Source organism: Mastigoproctus giganteus, chromosome 1 (genome assembly GCF_048544385.1).
Source record: "Mastigoproctus giganteus isolate SK-2022 chromosome 1, ASM4854438v1, whole genome shotgun sequence".
Taxonomy (NCBI): domain Eukaryota; kingdom Metazoa; phylum Arthropoda; class Arachnida; order Uropygi; family Thelyphonidae; genus Mastigoproctus; species Mastigoproctus giganteus.
In genome coordinates this window covers 247,877,959-247,901,231 of record NC_143575.1, presented here as the reverse complement: position 1 = coordinate 247,901,231, position 23,273 = coordinate 247,877,959, and the positions used below count along the sequence as shown (strand labels likewise).

Below are 23,273 nucleotides of genomic sequence, written 5' to 3'. Positions count from 1 at the left end.
GAAACTGTCTTACTAAGATGCTCTTGTCGGATAGCAGATGGTCTTCAGTAGCAGTTAATAGCAGTGCAGCATGTAGTATTGAGGAAATTTGCAAAGGGACCAGATAAAGTTAATAGCAAGTGTTTTTTGTCGAATATTGATGAAGTTCTACTCGAAAGGAGGGCAATAAATAAGTATTTACCTTCGCCTAGAAATATTTCAGTGGAGGATTTCAAACTTGGCTGGCAATTTTCGTCTTTTTGCTTGTAGTTACTTCTTGAACTACGTATTTTTTTCCATTTATGGATAAGCTCTTTCAGGCTTCTTGAATAGAAATTCTCTCTCTCTGAGCAGAAAATCGGCTTTCACTTCATTAATTATAATTAATGAAATAATAAACTGTGCTCCCCACACCAGGTGGAAAAGGCCCGAGTTCGAGTCCCGTCGATGACGTGAGGAATTTTTATCGGTCTTTTTCACACGTGGTTGAGTTAGTCTGTCTCAGGCGAGGGAAGCGTGGTTTTTTCTCCCGAAACCTCGGGTTTTTCGTCCAGCAAACAGAAAATTGAACTCAGAACAACGCAATTTACAGCACTGTACACGGAGCAATATGGCCTTAATCGCTGATGCTTCTAAAACCCTACTACAACACCCTACTAATTGGTCTAAAATCTGCGACTTCCTGATCATTTTTTCATTTTAGGGAAGCGGAAGAAGTCTGGAAGTGAGTGGTCAGGAGAATAAGATGGGTGCTGCAGATTTTCGAAGCCATACCTGATTGCAAAGTCCACTGTGAGGATAGCCTTGTGAGCATTGTCGACTAGAAAGTAAACATCTCTGGATAGTTTCCCGAGTCGCTTCAGCGTTATAGCCTCTCCTAACTTCCTCAAGAGGTTTCTGTAGTACTTCCCAGTGATGCTGTTGCTTTTGGGAGGTTATTTGTAAGGATGATACCTTTAGAGTCGCTGAAGACCAACATCATAACCCGGACGGCAGACAAATGCGCCTTGGGCTTTTTTGGAGGTAGGTGAAGATTAACGTTCTAATTGTTTGCTCATCTGTTTTTATTCTTCTGGATCATAATGATGTATCCAGTTCCTTCATCCATCGTCACAATTCGATCAAAAATTCAACGCGCGCTCTCTCTCTCTCTCTCTCTCTCTCTCTCTCTCTCTCTCTCTCTCTCTCTCTCTCTCTCTCTCTCTCTCTCTACAAAGCTCTAGCTATTGTGAATTCACTTTAAAGCTTTTAAGTCTTTAAGGATATGTCAACAATCTCGGAACCCATCGGGCTGCCCCCGTGGAATGTGCATGAAATCATTCATTATGGTACTTATATTCCCTTTAATTTATTACAAAATTAACAGTTAAAAGAACTAGCTGTTCAACTTTAACCACAATGGCAGAATCTGTGACTGAGATGGGCTTTCCTTCTCTTGTGTCATCGAGCACGCTGCTTCGCCCACACCTGAATGAAAAGATCCGAGGTGGGCAAAGCAGCGTTCATGAAAAGATCCGAGTTCGAATCCCGTCAATGAAAGAGTAATTTTTAAAGGTCTTTTTCACAACGTGGCTGAGATTGTCTGTCTCAGGCGAGTGTTGCATGGTTTGCTCTCCCGAAAACCCTGGTTTTCGTTCCGGCAAACGACAAATCGACCACAAAATACAGCGAAATATGACCTGAGTTGCTGAGCCGCCTAAAACCCTATTACAACAAACCAACCCCATATACAGTTTTCATCTCCTCATGAGTTTGTTTTCTTTCTTTGCCTTGCAAATGAGAAAAGTTTATAACGAATTGGAACACCTAAGCGCTGGTAGAAGAAACAAAATACCTTTGAATTGATGCCTAAGTTTTAGATCCGTGGTAGTATAAGAAATTTGTACATTTCTTCTGGTTACAGAAATAAGATTGGCAAACCGGAATTTTGACCTTCGGAATGGAACTGTTTATCAAGACAGAAAACCTTAGAGAATGTCTTTAGTAGGATCAGGGTGGGGATCGTAGGCAGTTTAGAGGGCGCAGCTATTTTGTATTCTTCCTGAGTCCATACTACTTTGCTTTTAACTGATAAAACTCAACTATCAGTATCACCATCTTCTTATTTTGTTGCTGAAGGTGATGTAATTTGTTTTGTTTTTATATTTATCACGTTTTTGTTTTTTTCAGTTTTCTTACCGAGCTGGTGAAATAACATTACAGTCTGTCATTACATTGCTGTTCTCGACAATTCTACGTGGTATACCATGAGTTCACATTCCTTTGCTTTGTCCTGCCTTGTAACATGGAATCTTAAGCTGCAAGATGCTTTTACTCCACTTTAACTGGCTGGGCTCTGCTACACGCTCTGAATTCTTTCTTCATGGGTTCTCTGGAACTGTTTTCTTGACAGTCTTTCTTTACTCCGAAGACATTTAAGAGGGGGTGATCATTTAATTCGTGGACGTGCAAGATTTTATGTTTGCTGCGCGAACTTTCCCTAACTGCCACTGGAGGTGCTCCCCTTGACCGCTACTGAGCAGACGTTGTGTGCGCATGCCAGTACTTGTCGAGCTAATGGTGAGATAACATTACCAAGACCCAGCATATTTATAAACTTAAAAAAGAACTTTTTTTTTAATTTTTAAATTCAAAAATTTTTCGTTTATTAATTCGTTTATTCCAAATTTAAATATCGTTTATTCAACGACATTTAAAATACTTCGTATTATTTTGTAAGGTTTAGTAGATAATGAGTCACCTACTTAGTTCACATCTTGAGGTCACTCACGTTTGACTTTCTGTTCTATCTTAACGCAACTGAAGGGGATTGCTATTTAAATCAGGTTTGCTGGTCTCCGTGGAGATTTTATTTTCATTGTGAATGTTTATTTTTAGGGCTGTGCAGCCTGTTTTGATATTCATATTAGGCTTCAATTATGTTGGTGGTCAACAAACTGCATGAATATAGTTTTTTTTAGCCTCTTGTCACTGACGTTCGTTTTAAAGCAAGTATCGTGTCGGACATACAGATTGAACAGCGATATGTGATTCGTTATTGTGTTACACGGGGCTTAAACGCATCTGAAGCAGTTAAAGAGATGAATGAAGCGTATGGTAATGAGTGTCTTTGGTAGGACGGCCATATTCTGGTTTGACCCAAGTTTCCGGTGTGAAGTAATATCTCCATCAAGACAAATGCCAGGCCCCTTACGGTTAATATTGTGCAGGCAGTGATCACTGCCATAGGTGCTGAGGTTCTATCACACCCCCAGTATTAATCGGACTTAGCCCCGCGTGATTCCTTCCTGTTTCCACGTCTGAAGAAAGCTCTGAAAGGCAAGCGTTTCGCGTCCGACATAACGATGCTCGCGGAGCCACAACGGAAGCACTTTGCAGTCTTTCCAAAAACCTCTTGCAAGAAGGATTTAATGCGTGAGTACGACTGTGGCGAAAGTGTGTAAAGTTGAAGGGAGAGTATTTCGAGAAGGAGAAATTTACGAAAGGTTCAGATGATGAAAATTGAGATTAAGATAAGCAGTCCGCGAATTAAATGATCACCCCTCGTATATCTCTTTCAATCCGGATTATTTTTATTTCCTTCTACTATCTATTACCTCTGTAATTATTTTTGTAACTTATTACACGTACGGCAGGTACTTGGCTTAATCAAGGCAGAATCGAATCCTAAGCCTACAGGCGCAATTTCCTCCAGAATTATTCTTCAGAATTGCATCCTGTAAGGATATCCGACTAAAACCAGCCGACAGCCGACCGCCACACTAAAATTTCCGGCGCACATTTACCTTCCGCGACTTGCACTTCCCACCTAAAACCTCTCTGCTGCCTTAACACTCTCTGCCTCCCTTTCTGCTCTCTCAAATTTCTATTTTCTAGCCCCTAACAACGTCTATTTGACATGACTTCTCCAGATATCTCTTCTTCCCTGGTTTCTTCTTCTGCTACTGAATATGCTACTTACCTGCAAAAGGTTCTAATTAAGGCTACAACTCCTTCCACTAAGAAGATGGTTGTTCGTTAAAAACTGTTCCTTGGTGGACCGCAGAGCTTTCTGATTTGCGTAAGCAAGTGCATAAAGCACGCGAAAACTGTCAGAGGAAAAAGAACTGGCCCGATCCAGAAGTTGGTAGGCTTAAACATATATCGTGACTTGAAGATGTATGTAAAAACCATTGCTAATCAGAAACTCGCTTCATGGCAAAGTATTGTCAAAACTGTTGGTAACTCTGACCATGGGACTTATTACATAAACTCAACAAAAATAAAATTCATTCTCCACTGTCACTTTACACCGTCGTTAACAAAAATGTAGAAACTAAATTGGCAGAACACTATCAATGCTATCCTGGATAGGCTACTTCCACATGATGATCCGTCCACGAATTTCCCTGATCATCGTTCCATCAGAAATAAGTGTTTATACCAATCCCTTGAAGCCACGGAACTCGTTACCATGAGTGAACTGAAATCAGTCACCTCCAACGTCAAACACAGCAAATGTCCGGGCCTCGATTTAGTTGAAAACCTATTCATAGTAAAACTTTTTGAAATAATGCCAGAAGTACTTCTCAATTTATATAACAAATATACATTATGGGAAGAATTTTCCCAATTTTATAGAGAACTGCACTCATTAAAATTATACAACAACATATCACATAAAGATCTTTCAGGTTAAATATGAATTTGCCATTCTTATTGACTTCGAATGCGTTTTGGACTACCTTTGGTGAGGACACGCCCTTGATAGACCCCTCGAGGTCAATTGCTCCCGACAATTGTTCTTGATAGAAGCTGCTATCAAGACAGATATGTCAAAGTCATTTCAAAACAGCAGTAGTCTCTAACCAGAAAAGTCTCCAGAGGATGTCCTCAAGGTTCTGTTTTGGGACCTCTCATTTGGAACATAGTTGCACACGGGCCTTTTTCACAACCTGGCCAGTTAGTCGGCCTCAGGGAGGTAGAATGGTTTTTCTCCCGAAAATTCTGATTTTTCGTCCAGCAAACAGAAAATCGACTTAAAAACACACGCAATTTAGAGACAATATACACGGAGCAATATGGCCTTAGTCGCTGATGGTCGTAAAACCCTACAACAACAACTACTTTGCTCACTTTATTAGGACTATGGAGGTTTGGGATTCATGCAACAATCCAAGCACAAATGTGTAATTTGAATAAGTCACAGGGCATGTGACATGTACACGAAAGCAGTATAAAGTAATGTTACCTAACTAGGCCAAATCAGGTCACCAACTGGATAGGCTACTTCCAATGAGGAACAGCTAGGATTTCACGAACTTCCAAAGAGATATAACTGCCAGGACGTATTTACCAAGCGCTATAGCAGTGATCACGGCTGCACTTCGCAGTGTTCAAACACTAGTGCCTTTCGAGGATGATTATTGTCCCTCTGTATAAGACAATGGTGAGACCGAATTAAGAACATTGTGTTCAGGTCAGGAGATCACACCTGAAAAAAGGCAATTTCTAAAGAGGATCCAAAAGAAGGGCTACCATAATGGTAGGGGAATCTCTAATAGCTGTCCATACGAATGAGGTGCAGACATCATAGGGGGTAAGAAAATCTCCCTACGATGTCTAGTTTATAAGGCTGAAGAGAGGGATGAGTAAAATGAACGAATGAGGTATATTCTCACTGGTAGGAGGCACGAGAACCAAAGGGGCTCGAATATAAAATTTTAGGGACTAACAGAAGGCTGGATACCATGAAGTTAACCTTTGGACAGCGTTTTGTAGATTGCTGAAATTACCTTACAAGATAGTGGAGGGAAATTTTGATGATTGTGCAATGCGAATTGGCAATAGGGAAATTACGAATCATGGAGAAGTTTTTTGCAGATACAGAAAAACTCGGCTTCCTTGCATTTGGAGATTCTAATACTAATATTGATAATAATTGAGAAATAGTATCTTACTAACGTACTGTTTCCCATCACACTGCTGAAACAAAATTGGTAAACATATTAAGTAACATGTTTTCCATTTTTCTTCCAAGTTTGGTATTCAGACAGCTTTGAGTTCGTTTCATAACCTTCAAGGTCGTCCTAATGTGTAGAACGTCTGAAGAGCAGGCTTTGTGAATGTCTTTCAGTTAGCGATGAATTGAAAGAGAGATATTGCAACATTTAAACCACTATTTCATAATGCACCATCCATCCTGAAGATAAACCTTTGAATGTATTCTTCCCGCACGGATCAATGCTTGATAAACATTGATCCGTAAGAGTGACCGAATTCTTATGCTTATGCTGATATATCGCAATAAAATGATGGCATTTTTTTCTGTCAATTTCGCACAGGATCTTTTCTGACCTCAAGCCAAGTATAGGGTTGCAGGGTCAGCTGGAAAAAATGATTATCAGTTTAGATGAAGGGACACATTTAGCCTGATAATAAATGGATTTGTGTTGGAACTCTGGGGAAGTGAGAGGCACTGCCTTTTAATATGAAGCATTTGGTAGATCCAGGGACTGCATGCAGTGCTAATAGAATCGAGGCTATCCTCCTTATATTCTTATATTCAATTTTTAAGTTCTTCTGTAGGGGGAACAGCACGTAGTCAGCTGTTTTTCTATGTTGTTTTTGTAGAGGGGTTTTTATGAGGATCAGCGACTAAAGCCATATTGCTCTGTGTAAATTGTCTGTAAATTGCTTGTGTTCTGAGGTTGATTTTTGTCTGATGGACGAAAAGCCCGGGAAAAAACCATGCTACCCTCGCCTGAGCCCAACTAACTCAGCCACGTTGTGAAAAACGCCAATAAAATTCTTCCCATAAAAGGACCAAAAATTCTTCCCGACATCGACGGGACTCGAACTCGAGTCTTTTCTACCAGGTGTAGGGAGCACGGCGATCCTACCAACTGTGCTACCCACGGGGGTGTTGTTTTTGAAGGGAATAGATCTGGGGAGGGAGGAGAGTTATTTATAAACGTGAAAACAATCCATCATGTCTCAGGGTTTCCAGGACCCTTAAGGCTGTATGACCTAGACATGTGGTCAACAGCCTGATTCGCTATTTTATGGTTAGACGACATCTCTATTTTTGGGTATTAATTTTACCGGTCCAAAGGCAGAACAAGCCGTTGGCGTTGTTATAACAGGGTTTTTAGGAGCATCCGCGACTAAGGCCATATTGCTCCGTGTATATTGTCTGCAAATTGCGCGTGTTTTGAGGTCGATTTTCTGTTTTCGGGAAAAATAATCATGCTACCCACGCCGGACTAACTCAGCCACGTTTATTAGAAAAGCCCATAAAGATTCCTCTTCTCATCGACGGGACTCGAACTCAGTTCTTTTCCACCCGGTGTAGGGAGGACGGCGATCATACCAACTGTGCTTAACACTAGGGCGAAAGTTGAAGAATCTGGTATTTGATAGTCGTGTGCCTCTACGAAAGCCAATTCTTTCTGTAAAAAAATTCGAAAGATAAGACTAAAGTGGTGCCACCACCACTAAGACTGAACTGTGGAAGAATGGAAAAAGATCATGTGGTCTGACAAGTCAGTCTCAATTTACACTTTTTTGCAGTAATGGTAATTTGAAAGTGTGTCGTGAACTTGGTGAAGCCATGCATCCAAACTCTCTCGTGTCCACCTGTCCAGTAGTTGGAGGTGGTATCATGATATGGGGTACGTCCTATTAATATGGAGTTATCCAGTCCTCTTATAACATTAAAAGATCGTGTTACCTCCAACGAATATCTTTCTGTTGTATCGACCTACAGTGCTTCATTTTTACTCAAATTGCGATGGATTCGTTCAAGACGCCAACGCAGCTATCCATCGTGCAAAAGGTGTATCCGAATGGCTTGAGGAATATTCCCAAGATTCTAACCTGACCGCCTGATTCTCCATATCTGAATCCACATGAGGATGTCTGCGATATGTTGGAAAGGGCAGTTCGACTTCGCAGTTCCCTATAGACCACGACATATGACAAATATCCGGATAAAATAATGGTCAAATTTGTAGCTAGATTCCCTCACACACCTAATGGAATTCATGCCATGAATGTATAGGCCGTAATTCGGACAAAAGGTGGCCATACTAGATATTGAATAAAGGTTATAAATTTTTGGTCATCGTGTGTGTGTGTGATAAATGAAGATTAATTGTTTAAGTTCAGACTTATATTCCCAAACGTACGTAATAATATCAAACACCTGGAACATCACAGTTCAGCAGCTCTTTAGGTAGCATATGACCTTCCCAACAAAAATATGGAATCTGTTGCATTTTTGTAAAAACTACTTTAACAAATTCGTCGATCCATAAACCACGGAAAAATTCACTCAAGTAAGACCACCCAACATTCATAACTTTGGCGGTACTTCAAGATCAGATGAAAGAATGCTTTTGAACTACACCTTATAAATAAATGGAGCAAAACAGATTTGGATGAAAGACCAGAACTTTCATTGGTTTCAAGTTAAGGGGAAAAGAAAAGAAAAGGAAGGAGGATGTTCTCTCTGAAATGGAATTATGTGGGTAGCACGCTAAGAAGCAGTTAATACACTGTTGTATTTCTGTGTATATAGTTTAGCAGACTTGTGAAAAGCACGTCATAGTCTGCATAGTTTTATTGCTAATAAACGCAACTGTTCAGAACCGATTCACATTTTCAAAAGAAAACCTCCCACATTTTTAGAGGGCAGTCAAACGAGAAAGAACAGGTTTCGAATAGTCTTTCGGCTTGGTACGCCTCTGGCACATTTTAGAAGGTCACTACAGGTCAGGCCAACGATACTAAAGTGCCGTGTCTGTAAGATGTACATCACTCGTATTACGTCGCAGTGCCGTTGGTTCTAGACGGTTCATTCAAGCAGTCGAAGAGCCGCTAACTTAAATGACCTGACCCAGCAAGTAACGCAACAGCAGCGGCCCCTAACAGTTTAGGAAGTAAAACAGAGTTTGGTTGAAGCAGACAAGCTTAGCCTCTGCTCCTCCATTCTACCTGTTATGCGTTCTTCGAGAAAAGTAGAATGATCACGGGCAGACGGACTACCCGTAGGATGTTTACGACAGGAGCGTCTATTCATTGAACTGATACCCCTCCATCAGTTCTCGGAACAAGAAGCACATCCAGCAGTAATCTGGGCATCGTACCGTTGGAGCTTAAAGTTGTCAATCAAGGTCACTAGGACATTATTCGTTCTATTTTCGTCCCAGTTCCATTTGTCATTGTGGATTTTCAAAATTAGTCAGGTAAGCTGTATATTCCTACTTGTTCTTGGTTCAATGTCATAAAGTCTTTAATTCACACCTTTAATATTCGGTAGCCAATATCTCATCGAAATAAAAATTTCTCATTGAAAACTTAACGTCTTTTAAAAATGTACATCATTTTTAAAAGACGTTACTGTCGATTTGAACCAATGGAATTGGTTCAAATCGACAGTTTCCTGGTTCGATAACCTTAAAAAGCATTTTGACTTCCGGTTTAAAGTTAAAATTTTAAAATCGCTGGAAATTTTAAACTTTCAGCTCCTACTTACTAAGTGACACCGAACACGCTTCGTATATTTGGTTTTCTGATGCCGAACTTGAATAAAATTCACTCGACTGCTAAAGGGTTGTGGAATTTCTAAAATTTAAAAAGAACAAGGAGATGGGCAGTTGCGTTCAGACAGTTGAGAAGCTCTAAGATGCAGTTGGGGAAGGACATTACGTGGTTTCTTTCCATGCAGTATATTATATACTATGAATAAAAAATATATATATAATAATGATAATAAATGACCCTATTATACCACATTGTTATCTGGTGACGTTTCAGGATTCCAATTTCTTACCGAATCTCCATTGTGGTTTGATGTTGTTTGTAGTAGGGTTTTAGAAGCATCAGCGACTAAGGCCATATTGCTCCATGGCTATAAATTGCGTTGTTTTGAGGTAAATTTTCTGATCGTTGGACGAAAACCAGAATTTCCGGGAGAAAAAACCATACTACCCTCGCCTTAGACGTACTAACTCAGTCACGTTATGAAAAAGGCGTATAAAAATTTCTGACGTCATCGACGGGACTCGAACCCGGGTCTTTTCCAACCTGTGGGGAGGACTGCGATTCTACAAACTTTGCTACCCACGAGGGCAAAGCATCACCTGCTAAATAATTTAGTGTAAAAATTGAGGTTGTATTCTATACGAGTTTAATAAAACCTATTTTGTTAATAATTTCACGTGGTATAATAGTGTCATTTATTAATATATATATAGTATATAATTTACCACATCAAAAATGCAATTTGTCCAATTTACTATCGAAGTTGACCCCAGGCCTTTATATTTGGGTGGTTATAGGTGCTACACTGCCACCAAGACCCATCATATTTATAAAGCTAAAAAACAACATTTTTATTTTTTTAAATTCCATTGCTGACTGATAATTCGTTTATTCCAAATTTAAATATCGTTTATTCAACGATATTTAAAATACTTCTTATTGTTTTGTAAGGTTTGGTAGATAATGTGTCACCTACTTAGTTTCATATCTTGAGGTCATTCACGTTTGACTCTCTGGTGTATCTTAACGCAACTGAAGTGGATTGCTATTTAAATCAGGTTTGCTGGTCTACCAGCAGAAACTGCCGTGGAGATTTTATTTTCATTGTGAATGTTTATTTTTAGGACTGTTCAGCCTGTTTTGATATTCATATTAGGGTTGGTGGTCAACAAACTGAAGCCTGAGTTTGTGTGAGCCTTGGCTGAGTTGAAAGAGCTGAGATGTAGCAGTAGTTCTATAAATAAGATCAAGTTTTAGTCATGTTTGCCAACTTGTTGTTGTTGTACCCCTGGAATTTTATTATCATTATTAATTTCTCTTTATTAATCATGGTTTCATCTCCTCTACAGCCGCCTGGCTAGAGGGATACACATAAAAAAGTGTAATAGATTGGTCAAGTATTTATAAAGAAATATAATTTGAGTTTAACGTTTTAGAAACAAGTTCTTTGCATACCCTCAGGTTTTTATCCTGCAGGCCGACCTGGCTAGGCTGCCTAATAGCTAAGCCCTCCCCTGTGGTTGCATATATTATCCTTGAGGCTAAGGCTTTCGCAGTCGAAAGTTAGTTTCAATGAAAAAAAAGTGTTTCTGAACTTTATTGCTGCTTGTACAGTTCATATATATATATATATATATATACAGTATATACATCGATGAGCCAAAACATTATGACCAGCGAGTCGTTATACAAATCTAAACAACTGCAGTCAACTACGTAGTGTGCGCGGGTCGGGATACTGTATAAAAAACACCTGATACTGAGCTCCGTTAATCAGCGTTACTGTTGTTCTTCAGATGAGAAAGTCAGAGAGTTTGTCAAGGCCAAATTGTAATGGCCAGACGATTAGGTCAGATCATGTCCGAAACGGCTGGTGGAATGCTCACGGTCAGCCGTGGTTAGTATCTACCGAAAGCGGTCCGAAGAGGGGAAACCCACGAACCGCTGGGGAGGTGTTGAACGACCACAGCTCATCGATACTCGAGGTGAGCGAAGGCCCTCCCCTCCCGAATGGTACGTGGCAACAGAAGGGCGACTGTGGCGCAACTCGTCGGTAATTGGAATGCTGGTGACGGGAGTAATGTGTCACAACACACAGTACATCGAAACCTGCTGAAAATGGGGCTGCGTAGCCACAGTTCGCTCCGAGTGCCCATGATAATCATGGTTCACCAGTGACAGCGCCTACAATGGGCACGCGAGCATCGAAACTGGACATTGAGTGATTGGAAGAAGGCGCCTACAATGGGCACGCGAGCATCGAAACTGGACATTGAGTGATTGGAAGAAGGTCGTCTGGTCTGATGAATCACGTTTCCTGTTGCACCATGTGGACGGCAGGGTACGTGTGCGTCGTCTACCTGGGGAAGTGATGGCACCTGGATGCACAGTGGAACAAAAACAAGCCGGTGGCAGCGGTGTCATGCTTTCGGAATTGTTCTGCTGGGATATCCTGGGTCCAGTCATCCATGTGCCAGGCACTCTGACGTCTGCCACCTACCTAAACATTATTGCTGACCAGGTACACCCTTTCACGGCAACGGTCTTCCCCTCTGGCAGTGTTGTCTTTCAGCAGGATAATGCGCCATGCCACACCACTTGGATTGTTCGAGACTGGTTCGCGGAACATGAGGAAGACTTCCGGGTATTGCCCTGGCCTCCAAATTCCCCAGACATCAAGCCCATCGAACATCTGTGGTTTGTGTTGGAACAGCAACTCCAATCTGCGGCGTCTCAACCACAGACCTTACAGGGGTTAAAGGATCTTCTGATTATGTGTTGGTATCAGATACCACAAGACATTTAGAAGTCTTATGCCTCACCGGATACGAGCTGTTTTGGCTGCACGTGGAGGACCAACATCATATTAGGTAGGTGGTCATAATGTTTTGGCTCATCAGTGTATATACCGGGTGGTTATAAAATAAGTTTCCCTATTCAGGAGACCTTAGCGTCAAAACTTTGAAAATCGATGTGTAGGTCATTTAGGGTGTGGGGAAGCGATCTATGGAAGAAAGAAAATTAGTTCAAATTTCGGCCCCCAAGGGAAAAACAGCGCTATACATATGTAAAAGTTGTCATTTACTTCAAGACTTCATTTCACATATTACTCCATTTTATATATTTAAGTCAATTATGTAGTCTTAGTAATTTGAATTTAAATTAAAATTGAGATAAAATTAAGTTGAAAGGTATATACAAAACTTAAAACCCATTGTAGCCAATCAGTGGGTACAAGTTTTCTAGATTGTTAGACACCAAAAAGGCTAGGGGTATAATATATAGCCCTTGATAAAGAGCCAATAGCCTTCAGTAAAGCCCTCGATATCATCAAACATAAGAAGCTTATTAACCACCAAGTCAAAAGCCATAATATAATTACAAGATGAACTTAAACTGCTAACAGGCTTGTACATATTGTATATATTATATCCCCCGGCCTCTATGGTGTCTTACAGTCTAGAAAACGTCTCCCACCGATTGGCTACAATGGGGTATAAGTTTAGTATATACCTTTCAACTTAATTTTATCTTAATTTTAATTCTAATTACTACATAACTGACTTAAATAATGAAATATATATATATGAAATACACTTCCCAGATATGTTCCAGGTCTTAACTAAAGAAACGGGATTTGTAACCCGAACTGCCCAAGCCCACCTATTTCCCTATTCCATACTATATTCTTGTGAGCCATTAGTTTATCGAACGCAATATCGAGATGCTATTTTTCTGCTGTAACATACTTTTTTCGCCTCCGCAAAGTTTAGTGACTAGTACTTTCTTATTATTTTATCATAATTTTTCGTGTTTACTGTAGTTCCAGTCTCTGTTTATGACTCATTTTCTATTCTCATCATCTCAATAATCTTATATATCCATTATGGTAGTTGAGTTCCTTTTTCTAAAAAATGCAGCGTCCCTGGTCCATAAGCCTTATTACAATTCTTTAATATACCTCTCCAATTTTTCATAATTTAAAAAACAAAAAAAAAAATATATATATATATATATATATATATATATATATATATATATATATATTGTGAGCAATGGTATACACTATCAGTATGTTGAGTTAACTCTCTTGTAAATTGATAAAGTCTATTGAAAAGGCATTGTGGGTTACCAACTTAACGTGTTGTCGGGAAACTTTTTCAGTTGACTTTAAACTTTTTAATTGTAAGGAAAGGCATAAAACTTAACTTGTAGGAAAATATTTTAATGAACAAATTATATTATAAAAGTGGAATTGTATATAAAAACCCTAATAATTTAATTATACTAATTGTTTTGAGTATGTTGTACAAGGAGGAAGTCAGTAAGAAAGCCATTACGAAGAAATATAATTAAGCAAACAGACCTGAATGTAGCATTTATTCTTGACATGTCTACCAAAGGCATTTATACACTTCTCCTATCACTTTTAAAATTCTGGAAACTTTCTCTCTCTCTCTCCTGAGAAAGACGTCATAGCCAATGACGTACAACGTTTTCAACCACGACACTGTTGTTTCATTGGATCAGACAAATGGTATCGCTTGGGGCGAGGTCAGGGCTGTAGGGAAGGTGATCAAGACGTTGTCTTCCCTAATCATTAATAACCTCTAGTTTTATTTGTATTGTCCAACTTCAGCACTCCACATCTCAATATCCCAGGACGTTTTCTGAGAAATGAGTACCTACATCCTTTTAGACTAAGCAATAAGTGCTGCATTCGTGGTATCTCCAGGCTTTTGAAAATACAAAGAACTACCTCTTTGTATAAATGAACTACCTGATAAATTTTAAACGATGGCATAAGGAAATTAGTATTAGTATTAGTACAGTGGAAATGATGCTAGGAAGTTAGCTTATGCAGCATCAGCCGAAAAATGTATAAAAAAATAAAATAAGATAAAATAAATGAATAAACAAAACGAAAAATAGTTTCTCGCGTGACTTGTTCGTCCCCTCTAATAATACGTCTAATTCCTCCTTAAATTTATTCAAACTACCCACTTCCACAACACCAAATGGAAGTTTTCCCAATAATCGACTTAATTGCTGACTGAAGGCAAATTTTCACCCAATCAATCCAGTAACCATCCTTCCTCACTTTAAATTTGTGACACCTGATATGTGTTGTCTGAGCTAGAGTAAAGATGCCATCAACGTTTGGCTAACCAATAACTAATCCATCAAGGTTTTAACCACCTCAATCAGGTATCTTCACAAGTTGAGGATGTGTTGGCTTAGCTTGCAGACGCTGCAATTTGCAAACCTGAAGCATTTCTCAATAAGACCATCCTTTGGTTCACCTCACTAATCTCGTTGCTCTTCTCTGAACCCGTTCCACAGATTTATCCTTCCTCAAATGAACCTTTCAGACCAGTATAATACTTAAGACATGGAATAACTATTGCTTGCTTTACACAATAGGATAATCACCCCCTTATCCTTGTTGGCGAAATTCCTGTATATCATTAGTAAAACCCCATGAACTTTTCTAACAGCCCATCTAGATTGTGGTATCGCAGAGTTGGTACATTAATCTCCGATTACTGCTACCCACATGAATTATCTTTCATTTGTCAATGTTAAACTGTATCTCTCTTCTCATTCATCTGCCTAATTTGTCTAGATCTTGTAGTAGCATACCCTGATTACTGTTATTAACCACCCTGCCGACCTATCCATCATGTGCAGACTTAGGCATTGAGCCTGATATTTCTTTATCAATATTATTACTAAATATTGGAAGAACTAATAGGACTAGCACTTGGTCTAATGTTTGGAAAGAAAACTATGGGGTGAGATGATATCGTGTTGCCTCTTTGAGTATAAAGATTGTACAGCTGTTAGATTGCAGTAATCAGAGGCCAGAATGGAGGAAAACGCATGATCTGTCAGATTTTGTAAAAGGTCTTATCGTGGGTGCATATTATGATTCAAGAAACGAAAGACATAAGTCAGTTATGTACTCTTATTTCTGGTTTCTCAAAAGCATCCACCTAAAGAGTTTTAATGACTGGAAATCAAGCGTTCTTCCACATTTCAAAGGCATAAATGTGGCAGAAAAAAAAAATACTTCAAGAACGAAGCCTTCTTACCCTAAGGTGAACAGTATGGAAAAATAGGGCTTCCAGTGTGCTGCAAATAACATCTGAATTCAAACCCAGAACTATTTCATCCCGTACCATGCACAGGAAACAAGAAATTAGGTATTGGCAGTCGCCTGCCTATTCGGAAGCCACTTGCTTCAGAGAAAAATCTGCTTGCAGTGATGCCGTGAATGGTCCTGATTTGGCAGTGGAATAATGGTAGAAAGACATGTGGTCTGGCGAATCACGATACACTTCGTTTTGCACTGATGGTAGGCAGAGAGTGTGGCCAGAACGTATGACGTTCTGGCCACACTCTCTGGCCACACTTTGATACCAGTGGAAGATCGAATATCAGCCTGGGAGTACCTGAATTTTGTATCAGGTCGACTGCACCCTACAATAGAATTGTGCAAGAATGGTTCTGAGAACAGACACGGATTTCCACCATCTTCCCTGGCCTCCTCCCCCATTCGCTTGATCTCAGTTCTATTGAGGATGTGTTGGATATGCTGGACGAGAGAGCTGTTCGACAAAGAGATTCTCTTCCTTCAATGCGCTGTTATTCGAAACAAAGACGGCCCAATTCGATAACGAATAAAGGTCTGTTTTTTTGTTTTTTTTGCCTGTGTGTGTGTGTGTATTTCATTATTTTTACTCACTGGGTATACAGGCTTAAAACAGCCGAAAAAGCCTAGAAGATGCGTCAATACATTTTAAAAAGCACCATTAGCAGACAACAAGAGAGGTAGGGTTGCTTTGATGTGTTAATAATTATTACACGTATCGTTCGCGTGCAGGTACTTCAATTGTATAAAGAAGAGACCTTCAGGAATAATATAGATAGCCAACTGATTATCTTTAATTATGATTCAAGACTGTGATTCTGTGATTAATCAACGTTGACAGAAGATTCCATGTATGTCGATACCTTGGTAAAAGAGTGGTCTTGCGTTTATTCAACAAAGGCATGTAAAAAAGATTATCTAAAAAAAGAAGAACATCACTGGTGGATTTATTTCCAGGTAATCTCGTGAATCAACGTTCCATTAAAACTTCACTCAGGACTGTCCTTTTTTGACATTTCCCTAATGTTACCATAATCTTTATTCCAACAAGGTAGTGTTTAGGGCCCATGTCGAAGAATTTTTTCGAAACGTGCCAAGCTAGTTTCTCAGCCGAGGAATCATGATTTTTATTCAGAGATCAAAATGTCAACTAGGTTCACCCGGGCCATTAGATCAACTACCCAAGTGTATTATTTCGTGAATTGCGTGTGTACTCTGTCCATTTTTCTGTTTTGCTGGACGAAAAAAAATTCGGTGGGGGGAACCTTGCCTGAGACTGACTAACTCAGCGAAGTGAAAAAAGTCCTGAGGGTCATTGACGGGATTCGAACCCGGGCTTTTTCGCCCAGTGTAGGAAGGACGGTGACGATGCCGCTGCGCTACGGCGCAGACCTAGCAATGATCCCATCAAAGACACTCCCCTTAGAATCACACAATAGAAACAATAACCTCTGAAGGATAACCACGAATGTAGATTTGTACCTGATCCCAGCGCTATATCAAGACTGGCAAACTGAGTCATAAAATAAAGTATTTAATTCTATGATCTTAATAAACTAGTTAATGGTTGTTCGGGAAGTATGTTACACATCGGATGAAGTGTGTTCTGACTGACTAACTTAGCCGCGGAGTGAAAAAAAGCCCATTAAAATTCCTCGCGTAATCGACGGGATTCGAACCCACTCAGTGCGGGGGAGGACGGTGACGATATCACTGCGCCGCGCGCAGACTTCCAATTGAAACAACGATCTCCTGCCAAAATATCCCGAAAGTTTGCAACTCTGTCCTCATTTCGAGAAGTTGACGGTCGTCCACTTCTTGGATCATCGGGAACATCCTCACATTCGTCTTTGAACCGCTTATACCATTCAGACACACTAGTACAACATAATGTTTCATCACCATGAACAATTTTTAACATTTCATATGTTCTGTTGCACATCTGTCCAGTTTAAATAAAAACCAAGATTTGATATTAATTCGTTGCTCATTGCAAAATCATGACGAGAAACATAACGCTGCTAACAAAACTGGTTGTTACTTGAAACCTGTCAGCCTACTGGATAATCTCTGTACTACCATCTGTTGGAGGAAGTTTAAACTATGACATACCAGTTCCGTTTATTTTCCAACTTATCGAACATGACCTATAGATTCAATCCGGGAACTTCATCGCCACACCGACAACATTAAAAGTAATAAAAGGGTTCAGAGGATGATGTCCTTAATTTTCTTAGTTGGTTTTCTCCTTTCATTCAGTTTACTTGAACGTTGGAGGCAAAAAGAATTGTGGAATATGAATATGAGAAATCTGCTGTGGCTCTAAGGAAATCGCTCGAGAGCTTAAACGTTTGTTAACACCATTAACAGAGCTAGGTGGTTCATATTCATCCACTGTTCGAGGATATGTATGCCCTTTGGACAGAATGAACAGTTCCGCCCGGGCCCCTCTGGCGGTATTCACACTCTCCGTGCCCGTATAGAGGACAACTCCCTATGATTCTTCAGTAGCACGTACTGAGCAGTGAACATTGACTTCATGATTTGCCTAGGGCGCTATCGCAGGCGGATAATCTAGCGCCGGCCCTGATCACCAGCGCAAATTTTTCTGGAAAGTGCACAGTTATTCTACAGATTCAATTCAGGAGGCGATGCCCTGTAAATCAAAAGGCATTTTATGTTTGTTTTAATAAATTTTATTTTCTGAATTCGCGTCCATCGTGCCATGACTGTATTTTATCTATTTTTCTTATACTGGACGTGACGTCACAAAAATTTAACATCTTTTCTTAAGAATCACACCCTTTTCGTATAAGCGAAGTTTTAATTAACTTTTCAACTGCGTTTTTTGTTTTGACTGAATGTAAATTCATTTATGAGATCACTGCCTTCCTCTGTTGGCGGCTTTTTTAAAAAATACTCGCTTCTGGATCTCTTCAAACTGTACAGGCAAGATGGAATTTGAATTAAGTGGAACCAGTAGTTTTGGCTACACAAGTTAATGAAAGTAGCAATATTTCACTACTACTGACCTTGCCGCTCTCTGACGAACTGTGCTTCAGCCAATCCTTGACCTATTTCACGTCATGTTACGTCTAACCAATAGACTTCCTTCTACCTGTGTACGTGTGGTAGAGAGAAACCCCAACCAGACAGAATGCTATTCAAAATGTGTGCGCGTATCATGCATGGATGGAATTCTTAATCAATTAATTTCTTTCCCTGACGAGTTCTAACAAATATTCTTCTCGTGTTTACCCTTATAAATACGTCATTTGAAGAACTGACCATCTTATTGGTGCTGTGATCCAGTAAGTTGCAGTGTTCTTTGCTCTTAAATATTTGTTTAATTTCCTTTTACATACTACTGATTTCATGCAGAGGAACTATCTTTAACCTATTTTAGTGTTGACTTAGTCTCTGTTTGGTCATGGATATGGACATGTTAAAATGCCCTGAGTGAAGGGAGTACTTAAGGGTTAATTGAGAATAATCTTAGACGGAATTAATGCTACCCGAACTTGAAATTAGCTGTTTTGTTGTTCGAATAAGCTAAAATTGCATTGATAACTGTTCTTTCTAAAATTTGTCTTCAAAATAGAAAACTCTTAAAAACATTAATTGTAATGCTTGTTGAAGTATTGCAAAACAACAAAATGTGACCACTGGGGAGACACAATGGTAAGGTATCCTCAAGTACTTTGATGATAAATGTCATATTAGAGCCACCCAAGACCGAACTTATAAGCCAATGTGTATTATGTCCATAAATTGCCATTGTTACTGATCCTTAGAGAAGTTTGATGAAAGTTTGGTGACCCAAAAGCAGTTTCACGAGCAAAATCCTTGAAAATTCCAAGGATTTTGATTGTGCTTGGCATAAACGAGTTCCCACTTTATGGATTTCCTAGTGTTTTTCGCAATTGGATAGACATTTTTCTCTATGGCTGCACGTTGTCGGTGACGGCGCTATCTCCTAACTTCACTAATGTTCAAGTTAGAAGGCCTTAAATGCTGTTTCTGTTGTTATGTTTTGGAGCATCAGCGACTTAAAAAATATATATCATACTAGGGTTATCCGGAATATTAATTCAACTACCCAAGTGGTTCTTGTGAATTGCGCATATTCTCTGGTCGATTTGTCTGTTTTGCTGGATGAAAAACCCGATTTTCCGTTGGAGTCCTTGCTATCTACTCTTGAGACCGACTACCTCGGCCACGGAGTGAAAAAGATCCATAAAAATTCGCCAACTGAGCCCTCGTGGGTAGCACAGCACAGCACAACCTATTTCTGACATATCTCCTTCAAATTTGGGAAACGTTCCTAAATATGTGAGTGGAAAAATATTCAACTGCTCTATATAAACACCACGGTAAATATACCTGCGTACTGCTTCCTGAATATAGGATACCGGTAATAAGTTCTATACCTATAAGTAACCTCTTCGTTCTCGTGTGTAGCACAGGGATTATAATTTCCACCTTCACCTACATCAGTTGGAAAAGTTCCAGGTTCGAATCCATTCAATGAGTTAGTAATACCTGGTATCTCGTTGTGAAGGTAGCCACAATATGAGATAAAATTAAACGATGCCTTTTCACCACGTATGTAGTTAAATTTATGGATAAACTATAATGTATCTAACCCATATAATATAAATAATTTAATATAATAACTAATTAATCAAAATAAGGTTTTGTTTAATGTAACATTCTCTCTATGAACCCTAGACATTAATGTTAAGGGAACATTTTTATGTTACCCCGTTGCTATTAAATATTCTATTCTATTTGAAATGTTTTCAACCAATCAATGTGCCATGATTTGATGACCAAATTATGTTGTATAATCACCGTCCTCCCTGGGTGGAAAAGGTCTGAGTTCAAATCCCATCAATGGCGCGAGAAATTTTTATGTGCCTTTTTCTCAACGTGGCAGAGTTAATCGATCTCAGGCGCGGGTAGCATGGTTTTTCCTCCCGGAACCTCAAGTTTTTTGTTCAGCAAACAGCAAATGGACCACAAAACACACGTAATCTACAGATATATGATATACCTTCGCAATATGGCCTAAGTTGCTGATGCGCCTGAAACCCTACTACAACCAACCAACCAACATTAGTCAAATAATTGCGCTTTCGGAAAGATTTGTAGAACCTTTCAAAAAAAAAAAATAATTAAATTCTGGCAATTATTTATTTAAGTTTTTTTTCATGAATACCACTTAGACTATTTATATTGTATTGTACAGTGTCGCAGTGAGCTGATTGGAAGAATCAATAGACAATATAGCAGATGCGCAGAAAAGAAAAATTCTCGTTTTAAGTACTGCGCATATGAAAGAGATGGTTTCTGATAAGCTTGTTTTTTGTTATCAGTTCACTAAACATATACATAGCGAATTATTACTACTTGTTTATTTTACAGATCAGCAAAATATGTTTTCGTTTTAATTTATGCTGTGAGTGATGATTGTGCTATGTCTTGATTTTAAGCTTACTAATTGATGAATAATTAAGAAACCACAATATTGTAGCAGAAATAAGTTTAATGATTTTTTTAACATTTCAGAATTATTCTGCAGAATGTGGAGCCTGTGGATTGTACTGATAGTTGTAGCCTCGGTAGTAGTAGCTCTGCTAACCCTCAAGGTAATCTTCGTTATTACAAATGGCCGGTGTCGAAGCCGAAAAGACATGGTTGGTATGACTGTTATAATTACTGGAGGCAATAGTGGATTTGGTAAAGAAACCGCCAGAGACCTTGTACGTAGGAATGCCCGTGTTATTTTAGCATGTCGAGATCTAGAACGTGGAAAAAAAGCTGCCAACGACATCATAGCGACCACAGGTAAGAATAACGTTATAGTGAAACACTTGGATTTAGCGTCCTTGCGATCAGTTCGAGAATTTGCAGAAGACATAAACAAGACAGAAAGCAGGCTTGACGTTCTTGTGAATAACGCTGGCGCTATCAGTCCACCAGGACGAACTTTGACAGAAGCTGGACACGAAGTAGCTTTCGCAACCAACCATCTCGGCCATTTTCTGCTCACCAATCTTTTATTGAACCTACTGAAACGCAGCGCCCCCTCACGTGTGGTGGTCGTGTCTTCTTTGATGTACTTGTTTGCAAACTTGGATTTAGAAAACCTTAACTGCGAGCGAAGGGACAGAAGGCCAATCTGGATTTATGCAACCACTAAATTGGCCAATATGTTGTTCACATTTGAACTTAGCCGATTACTGGAAGGCACCGGGGTTACTGCGAATGTTTTACATCCTGGTGTATCAATGACTGGACTGTGGCGTGATACACCTTTCCTAAGACGCTTTGTTTTTCCGCTCATTAGCTCATTCTTAAAGACATACGAAGAAGGAGCCCAGACGTCTATCCACCTTGCCGTATCAGAAGAGGTAGAAGGCGTTTCAGGGAAATTTTTCATGGATTGCAGGCCTATGTATGTTTTGCCAAAGGCTAGGAATGTTCAACGAGCTCGACTATTATGGGAGAAATCTGAAATTTTAACGGGCTTGAAGAAAGGCGAGAGTAATAGCATATTAGAAGTACACAACTGAAGTGCGAAGAGTTAGTATGGAGAAACTCTTATATGGTTACTGTTCTGGAAGACCTTACTATTGGCATCTACATGTGATCTCTGTGAACACATATACATTTCTGTGTTTACTTCTGTGTTTATTTATTCACTTAGTGCTGTTGAAGTGTTCACCATAGTGTCATCATCTCTTCCTAAGGGTATTTTAGGAAATTTTTAGTTTTTCGTGTATTTTATATGTATTTACAGAATCATACTTCAGTAGCTATTCATTAAACTTTAAGGAACAGAAACGAAAATAAAAACATTAAAATATGTCTGTGTGTGTATATATTATTAAATAAAGTTTGTATTCTGATACCAGCTCATAAAGTTGTCTTCAATAGATTTATAAACTCTATTGAATATGAAGAAGATGGTGTAGCGTTCCACTTTGAACAAAAGAACTAGAACATAAATTTCAAAGTTTCAAGATTAATTAAAGAAAAGAGAAGCATTCTGACACTCATAAAGATTCCAGCGCACTGCTGGAACCTTTAAGAGTGTCATGAAAAGCTGTATATTTTTAGCTTTATGGAAAGTGGTTTGCAAGTGACACAAACAACCGAAACATTTCAATGAAGAAGTGTTCCAGATTATATATAATTAGATTATTCGGTTTTGTGATTTCATTGCGTCATTCTCCTACATTTTTATTACTTAACCTGTGCCTCAATAACAACCCCATATTTCTAAGGAGAAATAAATAAACTTATATAACTGACAATTTCAAATCTTTCTGCGCTTTTATTGGGTACCACCTCATCATAGCAATCTTTCACATCAAAACAGTTCAAAGTTAAAAATAAATTATATTGCAATTTTTTGAAGTTTGTGGATCTCTATATCGAACAGGTGTTCAATCGAATTCAGATGTATTCACTCACACATTCCTGGAGCCAGTTGTGTACTGTTCTGGCTTGGTGGTATGGAGCTCGCGTTCGTCGACCAAACAGTCAAATCGACCTGTTTACTGATAGAAACACTTAATTACAGACAGACACAAGATACTGACTCTTC

The 23,273-nt window shown here is 39.2% G+C and overlaps 1 pseudogene across 2 annotated transcripts; it reads left to right on the top strand.

Annotated features, from left to right (window-relative positions):
• The first annotated feature begins 9,140 nt into the window (after positions 1-9,140).
• Positions 9,141-22,387, top strand: LOC150091733 (retinol dehydrogenase 14 pseudogene; annotated as a pseudogene). Of its 2 annotated transcripts, none has more exons than XR_016547648.1 (2): positions 9,141-9,206; positions 21,230-22,387. The product of XR_016547648.1 is annotated as a retinol dehydrogenase 14 pseudogene, transcript variant X2 (transcript). The 2 variants fall into 2 exon arrangements; XR_016547647.1 differs by lacking the exon at positions 9,141-9,206 and adding an exon at positions 18,918-18,969.
• Positions 22,388-23,273: the final 886 nt, after the last annotated feature.